Source organism: Salmo salar, chromosome ssa28 (genome assembly GCF_905237065.1).
Source record: "Salmo salar chromosome ssa28, Ssal_v3.1, whole genome shotgun sequence".
Taxonomy (NCBI): Eukaryota; Metazoa; Chordata; class Actinopteri; order Salmoniformes; family Salmonidae; genus Salmo; species Salmo salar.
The window spans coordinates 40,617,956-40,627,960 of NC_059469.1; the positions used below are offsets into that span (position 1 = coordinate 40,617,956).

At 44.8% G+C, this 10,005-nt stretch overlaps 1 long non-coding RNA gene across 1 annotated transcript; it reads left to right on the forward strand.

Annotated features, from left to right (window-relative positions):
* The first annotated feature begins 7,902 nt into the window (after positions 1 to 7,902).
* Positions 7,903 to 8,574, forward strand: LOC123731436 (uncharacterized). The gene is made up of 2 exons (XR_006762546.1): positions 7,903 to 8,071; positions 8,183 to 8,574. It is a non-coding gene; the product is annotated as an uncharacterized lncRNA (long non-coding RNA).
* The last annotated feature ends 1,431 nt before the right edge of the window (positions 8,575 to 10,005 follow it).

Consider the following 10,005-nt stretch of genomic DNA (forward strand, 5'->3'; position numbering starts at 1 on the left):
TGTTAGCTGAAACACTACAGCTGTTAGCTGAAACACTACAGTACAGCTGTTAGCTGAAACACTACAGTACAGCTGTTAGCTGAAACACTACAGCTGTTAGCTGAAACACTACAGTACAGCTGTTAGCTGAAACACTACAGTACAGCTGTTAGCTGAAACACTACAGTACAGCTGTTAGCTGAAACACTACAGCACAGCTGTTAGCTGAAACACTACAGCTGTTAGCTGAAACACTACAGCTGTTAGCTGAAACACTACAGCTGTTAGCTGAAACACTACAGTACAGCTGTTAGCTGAAACACTACAGCTGTTAGCTGAAACACTACAGTACAGCTGTTAGCTGAAACACTACAGTACAGCTGTTAGCTGAAACACTACAGCACAGCTGTTAGCCGAAACACTACAGCTGTTAGCTGAAACACTACAGTACAGCTGTTAGCTGAAACACTACAGCTGTTAGCTGAAACACTACAGTACAGCTGTTAGCTGAAACACTACAGCTGTTAGCTGAAACACTACAGCTGTTAGCTGAAACACTACAGCTGTTAGCTGAAACACTACAGCACAGCTGTTAGCTGAAACACTACAGCTGTTAGCTGAAACACTGCAGTACAGCTGTTAGCTGAAACACTACAGCTGTTAGCTGAAACACTACAGCTGTTAGCTGAAACACTACAGTACAGCTGTTAGCTGAAACACTACAGTACAGCTGTTAGCTGAAACACTACAGCACAGCTGTTAGCTGAAACACTACAGCACAGCTGTTAGCCGAAACACTACAGTACAGCTGTTAGCTGAAACACTACAGTACAGCTGTTAGCTGAAACACTACAGCTGTTAGCTGAAACACTACAGTACAGCTGTTAGCTGAAACACTACAGCTGTTAGCTGAAACACTACAGTACAGCTGTTAGCTGAAACACTACGGGACAGCTGTTAGCTGAAACACTACAGTACAGCTGTCAGCTGAAACACTACAGCACAGCTGTCAGCTGAAACACTACAGCACAGCTGTCAGCTGAAACACTACAGCACAGCTGTTAGCTGAAACACTACAGTACAGCTGTTAGCTGAAACACTACAGTACAGCTGTTAGCTGAAACACTACAGTACAGCTGTTAGCTGAAACACTACAGTACAGCTGTTAGCTGAAACAGTACAGCACAGCTGTTAGCTGAAACAGTACAGCACAGCTGTTAGCTGAAACAGTACAGCACAGCTGTTAGCTGAAACACTACAGTACAGCTGAAACACTACAGTACAGCTGTTAGCTGAAACACTACAGTACAGCTGTTAGCTGAAACACTACAGTACAGCTGTTAGCTGAAATACTACAGCACAGCTGTTAGCTGAAACACTACAGCACAGCTGTTAGCTGAAACACTACAGTACAGCTGTTAGCTGAAACACTACAGTACAGCTGTTAGCTGAAACACTACAGTACAGCTGTTAGCTGAAACACTACAGTACAGCTGTTAGCTGAAACACTAGAGCTGTTAGTTGAAACACTACAGCTGTTAGCTGAAACACTACAGTACAGCTGTTAGCTGAAACACTACAGTACAGCTGTTAGCTGAAACACTACAGTACAGCTGTTAGCTGAAACACTACAGTACAGCTGTTAGCTGAAACACTACAGTACAGCTGTTAGCTGAAACACTACAGTACAGCTGTTACCCGAAACACTACAGTACAGCTGTTACCCGAAACACTACAGTACAGCTGTTACCCGAAACACTACAGTACAGCTGTTAGCTGAAACACTGGAGCAGGGACATATTAATTATATCTTGAAACGAAAACCAATTACCATTTAAGAACCAAACGGTAGCAAATGTATTAGGTAGAGAGCTACCGGAATGTTTCCAGTTGAAATGTAACAGGTAGGAACCTACCGGAATGTTTCCAGTAGAAATGTAACAGGTAGGAACCTACCGGAATGTTTCCAGTTGAAAAGTAACAGGTAGAGAACCAGCTGGACTTGAATACATTTAGGTCATCCAGCTTTAGCAGACTGTTCTCGAAAGGCAACCACATTATCCACACATTACAGTGATTACAACTACAGCTGTGAGTGTTGACCAGATAACACGACGACTACAGCTGTGAGTGTTGACCAGATAACACGACTACAGCTGTGAGTGTTGACCAGAAAACACGACTACAGCTGTGAGTGTTGACCAGATAACACGACTACAGCTGTGAGTGTTGACCAGATAACACGACTACAGCTGTGAGTGTTGACCAGATAACACGACGACTACAGCTGTGAGTGTTGACCAGATAACATGACTACAGCTGTGAGTGTTGACCAGATAACACGATGACTACAGCTGTGAGTGTTGACCAGATAACACGACGACTACAGCTGTGAGTGTTGACCAGATTACACGACGACTACAGCTGTGAGTGTTGACCAGATAACACGACTACAGCTGTGAGTGTTGACCAGATAACACGACTACAGCTGTGAGTGTTGACCAGATAACACGACAACTACAGCTGTGAGTGTTGACCAGATAACACGACAACAGCTGTGAGTGTTGACCAGATAACACGACGACTACAGCTGTGAGTGTTGACCAGATAACACGACTACAGCTGTGAGTGTTGACCAGAGAACACGACTACAGCTGTGAGTGTTGACCAGAGAACACGACTACAGCTGTGAGTGTTGACCAGAGAACACGACTACAGCTGTGAGTGTTGACCAGAGAACACGACTACAGCTGTGAGTGTTGACCAGAGAACACGACTACAGCTGTGAGTGTTGACCAGATAACACGACTACAGCTGTGAGTGTTGACCAGATAACACGACTACAGCTGTGAGTGTTGACCAGATAACACGACTACAGCTGTGAGTGTTGACCAGATAACACGACTACAGCTGTGAGTGTTGACCAGATAACACGACTACAGCTGTGAGTGTTGACCAGATAACACGATGACTACAGCTGTGAGTGTTGACCAGATAACACGATGACTACAGCTGTGAGTGTTGACCAGATAACACGACGACTACAGCTGTGAGTGTTGACCAGATAACACGATGACTACAGCTGTGTGTTGACCAGATAACACAGCTACAGCTGTGAGTGTTGACCAGATAACACAGCTACAGCTGTGAGTGTTGACCAGATAACACGATGACTACAGCTGTGAGTGTTGACCAGATAACACGACGACTACAGCTGTGAGTGTTGACCAGATAACACGACGACTACAGCTGTGAGTGTTGACCAGATAACATGACGACTACAGCTGTGAGTGTTGACCAGATAACATGACTACAGCTGTGAGTGTTGACCAGATAACACGACTACAGCTGTGAGTGTTGACCAGATAACACGACTACAGCTGTGAGTTTTGACCAGATAACACGGCTACAGCTGTGAGTTTTGACCAGATAACACGACTACAGCTGTGAGTGTTGACCAGATAACACGGCTACAGCTGTGAGTGTTGACCAGTAAACACAGCAGCTGTGAGTGTTGACCAGTAAACACAGCAGCTGTGAGTGTTGACCAGTAAACACAGCAGCTGTGAGTGTTGACCAGTAAACACAGCAGCTGTGAGTGTTGACCAGTAAACACAGCAGGTGTGAGTGTTGACCAGTAAACACAGCAGCTGTGAGTGTTGACCAGAGAACACGACTACAGCTGTGAGTGTTGACCAGATAACACGACTACAGCTGTGAGTGTTGACCAGATAACACGGCTACAGCTGTGAGTGTTGACCAGATAACACGACTACAGCTGTGAGTGTTGACCAGATAACACGACTACAGCTGTGAGTGTTGACCAGATAACACGACTACAGCTGTGAGTGTTGACCAGATAACACGGCTACAGCTGTGAGTGTTGACCAGATAACACGACTACAGCTGTGAGTGTTGACCAGATAACACGGCTACAGCTGTGAGTGTTGACCAGATAACACGGCTACAGCTGTGAGTGTTGACCAGAGAACACGACTACAGCTGTGAGTGTTGACCAGAGAACACGACTACAGCTGTGAGTGTTGACCAGATAACACGACTACAGCTGTGAGTGTTGACCAGATAACACGACGACTACAGCTGTGAGTGTTGACCAGATAACACGACGACTACAGCTGTGAATGTTGACCAGATAACACGACTACAGCTGTGAGTGTTGACCAGATAACACGACTATAGCTGTGAGTGTTGACCAGATAACACGACTATAGCTGTGAGTGTTGACCAGATAACACGACGACTACAGCTGTGAGTGTTGACCAGATAACACGACGACTACAGCTGTGAGTGTTGACCAGATAACACGATGACTACAGCTGTGAGTGTTGACCAGATAACACGACTACAGCTGTGGTGTTGACCAGATAACACGACGACTACAGCTGTGAGTGTTGACCAGATAACACGACGACTACAGCTGTGAGTGTTGACCAGATAACACGACGACTACAGCTGTGAGTGTTGACCAGATAACACAGCTACAGCTGTGAGTGTTGACCAGATAACACGACGACTACAGCTGTGAGTGTTGACCAGATAACACGACGACTACAGCTGTGAGTGTTGACCAGATAACACGACGACTACAGCTGTGAGTGTTGACCAGATAACACGACGACTACAGCTGTGAGTGTTGACCAGATAACATGACTACAGCTGTGAGTGTTGACCAGATAACACGACTACAGCTGTGAGTGTTGACCAGATAACACGACTACAGCTGTGAGTGTTGACCAGATAGCACGACTACAGCTGTGAGTGTTGACCAGATAACACGGCTACAGCTGTGAGTGTTGACCAGATAACACGACTACAGCTGTGAGTGTTGACCAGATAACACGGCTACAGCTGTGAGTGTTGACCAGTAAACACAGCAGCTGTGAGTGTTGACCAGTAAACACAGCAGCTGTGAGTGTTGACCAGTAAACACAGCAGCTGTGAGTGTTGACCAGTAAACACAGCAGCTGTGAGTGTTGACCAGTAAACACAGCAGGTGTGAGTGTTGACCAGTAAACACAGCAGGTGTGAGTGTTGACCAGTAAACACAGCAGCTGTGAGTGTTGACCAGAGAACACGACTACAGCTGTGAGTGTTGACCAGATAACACGGCTACAGCTGTGAGTGTTGACCAGATAACACGGCTACAGCTGTGAGTGTTGACCAGATAACACGACTACAGCTGTGAGTGTTGACCAGAGAACACGACTACAGCTGTGAGTGTTGACCAGATAACACGACTACAGCTGTGAGTGTTGACCAGAGAACACGACTACAGCTGTGAGTGTTGACCAGATAACACGACGACTACAGCTGTGAGTGTTGACCAGATAACACGACTACAGCTGTGAGTGTTGACCAGATAACACGGCTACAGCTGTGAGTGTTGACCAGAGAACACGACTACAGCTGTGAGTGTTGACCAGAGAACACGACTACAGCTGTGAGTGTTGACCAGAGAACACGACTACAGCTGTGAGTGTTGACCAGATAACACGACTACAGCTGTGAGTGTTGACCAGATAACACGACTACAGCTGTGAGTGTTGACCAGATAACACGACTACAGCTGTGAGTGTTGACCAGATAACACGACTACAGCTGTGAGTGTTGACCAGATAACACGACTACAGCTGTGAGTGTTGACCAGATAACACGACTACAGCTGTGAGTGTTGACCAGATAACACGACGAATACAGCTGTGAGTGTTGACCAGATAACACGATGACTACAGCTGTGAGTGTTGACCAGATAACACGACTACAGCTGTGAGTGTTGACCAGATAACACGACGACTACAGCTGTGAGTGTTGACCAGATAACACGATGACTACAGCTGTGAGTGTTGACCAGATAACACAGCTACAGCTGTGAGTGTTGACCAGATAACACGACTACAGCTGTGAGTGTTGACCAGATAACACGACGACTACAGCTGTGAGTGTTGACCAGATAACACGACGACTACAGCTGTGAGTGTTGACCAGATAACATGACTACAGCTGTGAGTGTTGACCAGATAACACGACTACAGCTGTGAGTGTTGACCAGATAACACGGCTACAGCTGTGAGTGTTGACCAGATAACACGGCTACAGCTGTGAGTTTTGACCAGATAACACGACTACAGCTGTGAGTGTTGACCAGATAACACGGCTACAGCTGTGAGTGTTGACCAGTAAACACAGCAGCTGTGAGTGTTGACCAGTAAACACAGCAGCTGTGAGTGTTGACCAGTAAACACAGCAGCTGTGAGTGTTGACCAGTAAACACAGCAGGTGTGAGTGTTGACCAGTAAACACAGCAGCTGTGAGTGTTGACCAGTAAACACAGCAGGTGTGAGTGTTGACCAGATAACACGACTACAGCTGTGAGTGTTGACCAGATAACACGACGACTACAGCTGTGAGTGTTGACCAGATAACACGGCTACAGCTGTGAGTGTTGACCAGATAACACGACTACAGCTGTGAGTGTTGACCAGAGAACACGACTACAGCTGTGAGTGTTGACCAGATAACACGACTACAGCTGTGAGTGTTGACCAGAGAACACGACTACAGCTGTGAGTGTTGACCAGATAACACGACTACAGCTGTGAGTGTTGACCAGAGAACACGACTACAGCTGTGAGTGTTGACCAGATAACACGGCTACAGCTGTGAGTGTTGACCAGTAAACACAGCAGGTGTGATTGTTGACCAGTAAACACAGCAGGTGTGAGTGTTGACCAGTAAACACAGCAGGTGTGAGTGTTGACCAGTAAACACAGCAGGTGTGAGTGTTGACCAGTAAACACAGCAGGTGTGAGTGTTGACCAGTAAACACAGCAGGTGTGAGTGTTGACCAGTAAACACAGCAGGTGTGAGTGTTGACCAGTAAACACAGCAGCTGTGAGTGTTGACCAGTAAACACAGCAGGTGTGAGTGTTGACCAGTAAACACAGCAGGTGTGAGTGTTGACCAGTAAACACAGCAGGTGTGAGTGTTGACCAGATAACACAGCAGCTGTGAGTGTTGACCAGATAACACAGCAGCTGTGAGTGTTGACCAGTAAACACAGCAGGTGTGAGTGTTGACCAGTAAACACAGCAGGTGTGAGTGTTGACCAGTAAACACAGCAGGTGTGACAATTCCACCAGACCAAAGACAATACAACAAAGTTCACAAACTATTTTATTTGAAACAGAGGCTTATTTTTTTGCTTACATTTGTACAATAAATTAATTACAATAAATGAATACTCATCCTGTAATGTGCTGTATAAATAAATACAGTACTTTCTTTATGCTTAATCACACTCTCTCGCTCGCTGTCCCAGACCGTTCCATAGAGGTCCAGAAAACTGTACTGGACAAGTTGGAAAACATATTTTCAAAACCACTAAACCCAGAGAGCAAAATTGTTTGAAAAAAAAACGTCATTAAAAATATGTATTTTCAAAGTCTTGTGCCTATAGGGGATGCTTCTCGTAGAAGATCAAGCTAGCGGAAAAACGAAACAAAAAACTAAGGAATAAGCAAACAGTCTAGAAAAAACCTCAGAACAAGAAAACGAATGAAAACATCCCAAACGATAACCTATTCCCTATATGGTGCACTTCTTCTAACCAGGTCACACTGGGCACTACATAGGGAATAGGGCACCATTTGGGATGTAGCCCTTGTCCTCCAATGAGGACCAGAATGAGATTTAAAGGGAAAACAAAATACATACTTTGACACCCTCCTCACTATGTACTCTGATGAAACTACATGTTAAAACAGTATAACTGCCTGTACAGAAAAGTACATTATCATTATGAACAGTGCAAGATATTCAATAGCTTGACTCAAAACACTCTTCTTCTCAATATACAAATGTATAACAATTCCAAACAGTGCCAAACAAACATCCCTTCAGGGTATAATACAGGAGGGTTCTATCAGGGTATAATACAGGAGGGTTCTATCAGGGTATAATACAGGAGGGTTCTATCAGGGTATAATACAGGAGGGTTCTATCAGGGTATAATACAGGAGGGTTCTATCACAGGAGGGTTCTATCAGGGTATAATACAGGAGGGTTCTATCAGGTCAGGAGGGTTCTATCAGGGTATAATACAGGAGGGTTCTATCAGGGTATAATACAGGAGGGTTCTATCAGGGTATAATACAGGAGGGTTCTATCACAGGAGGTTCATCAGGGTATAATACAGGAGGGTTCTATCAGGGTATAATACAGGAGGGCTCTATCAGGGTATAATACAGGAGGGTTCTATCAGGGTATATTACAGGAGGGTTCTATCAGGGTATAATACAGGAGGGTTCTATCAGGGTATATTACAGGAGGGTTCTATCAGGGTATAATACAGGAGGGTTCTATCAGGGTATAATACAGGAGGGTTCTATCAGGGTATAATACAGGAGGGTTCTATCAGGGTATAATACAGTAGGGTTCTATCAGGGTATAATACAGGAGGGTTCTATCAGGGTATAATACAGGAGGGTTCTATCAGGGTATAATACAGGAGGGTTCTATCAGGGTATAATACAGGAGGGTTCTATCAGGGTATAATACAGGAGGGTTCTATCAGGGTATAATACAGGAGGGTTCTATCACAGGAGGGTTCTATCAGGGTATAATACAGGAGGGTTCTATCAGGGTATAATACAGGAGGGTTCTATCAGGGTATAATACAGGAGGGTTCTATCAGGGTATAATACAGGAGGGTTCTATCAGGGTATAATACAGGAGGGTTCTATCAGGGTATAATACAGGAGGGTTCTATCAGGGTATAATACAGGAGGGTTCTATCAGGGTATAATACAGGAGGGTTCTATCAGGGTATAATACAGGAGGGTTCTATCACAGGAGGGTTCTATCAGGGTATAATACAGGAGGGTTCTATCAGGGTATAATACAGGAGGGTTCTATCACAGGAGGGTTCTATCAGGGTATAATACAGGAGGGTACTATCAGGGTATAATACAGGAGGGTTCTATCAGGGTATAATACAGGAGGGTTCTATCAGGGTATAATACAGGATGGTTCTATCAGGGTATAATACAGGAGGGTTCTATCAGGGTATAATACAGGAGGGTTCTATCAGGGTATAATACAGGAGGGTTCTATCAGGGTATAATACAGGAGGGTTCTATCAGGGTATAATACAGGAGGGTTCTATCAGGGTATAATACAGGAGGGTTCTATCAGGGTATAATACAGGAGGGTTCTATCAGGGTATAATACAGGAGGGTTCTATCAGGGTATAATACAGGAGGGTTCTATCAGGGTATAATACAGGAGGGTTCTATCAGGGTATAATACAGGAGGGTTCTATCACAGGAGGGTTCTATCAGGGTATAATACAGGAGGGTTCTATCAGGGTATAATACAGGAGGGTTCTATCAGGGTATAATACAGGAGGGTTCTATCACAGGAGGGTTCTATCAGGGTATAATACAGGAGGGTTCTATCAGGGTATAATACAGGAGGGTTCTATCAGGGTATAATACAGGAGGGTCCTATCAGGGTATAAAACAGGAGGGTTCTATCAGGGTATAATACAGGAGGGTTCTATCAGGGTATAATACAGGAGGGTTCTATCAGGGTATAATACAGGAGGGTTCTATCAGGGTATAATACAGGAGGGTTCTATCAGGGTATAATACAGGAGGGTTCTATCAGGGTATAATACAGGAGGGTTCTATCAGGGTATAATACAGGAGGGTTCTATCAGGGTATAATACAGGAGGGTTCTATCAGGGTATAATACAGGAGGGTTCTATCAGGGTATAATACAGGAGGGTTCTATCAGGGTATAATACAGGAGGGTTCTATCAGGGTATAATACAGGAGGGTTCTATCACAGGAGGGTTCTATCAGGGTATAATACAGGAGGGTTCTATCAGGGTATAATACAGGAGGGTTCTATCAGGGTATAATACAGGAGGGTTCTATCAGGGTATAATACAGGAGGGTTCTATCAGGGTATAATACAGGAGGGTCTTATCAGGGTATAATACA